The sequence below is a fragment of the Odontomachus brunneus genome, unplaced genomic scaffold (genome assembly GCF_010583005.1).
Source record: "Odontomachus brunneus isolate Ranch 3 - 2012 unplaced genomic scaffold, Obru_v1 Obru_scaffold_074, whole genome shotgun sequence".
NCBI classification, from domain to species: domain Eukaryota; kingdom Metazoa; phylum Arthropoda; class Insecta; order Hymenoptera; family Formicidae; genus Odontomachus; species Odontomachus brunneus.
Window position 1 is genome coordinate 984,106 of NW_022639524.1, and position 392 is coordinate 984,497.

The following is a 392-nucleotide window of genomic DNA, read 5'->3' on the forward strand; positions in this document are numbered from 1 at the left end:
GCTCAACTCGACCCAACTCTGGGTATTTTGGAAGCACCCTTAATTAGAGTTATCTAAAGTAGCATAGCGGATAACGTGAGCATCAGGTAGTTGATTTTCAAAAAATGTTACTTATTAATAAGTTTAATCTCATATAATATGTTTATACCGAACGTTTAATACGCGTATAAATTAGTAACTTTATATCTTATTAATTTTATTAATTATTTTAATTTCGGCGATGCAATATATTCAATTAATACGATACGTGTTCTAATAAATATTGCACTACTTCAATATGACGTTGTTTATATACATCGCCGAAATCAAAATAATTCAACATAAAATTACTAATTGGTACACGTATTAAATGTTCGGTATAAACATACTATATGAGATTAAACTTATTAATA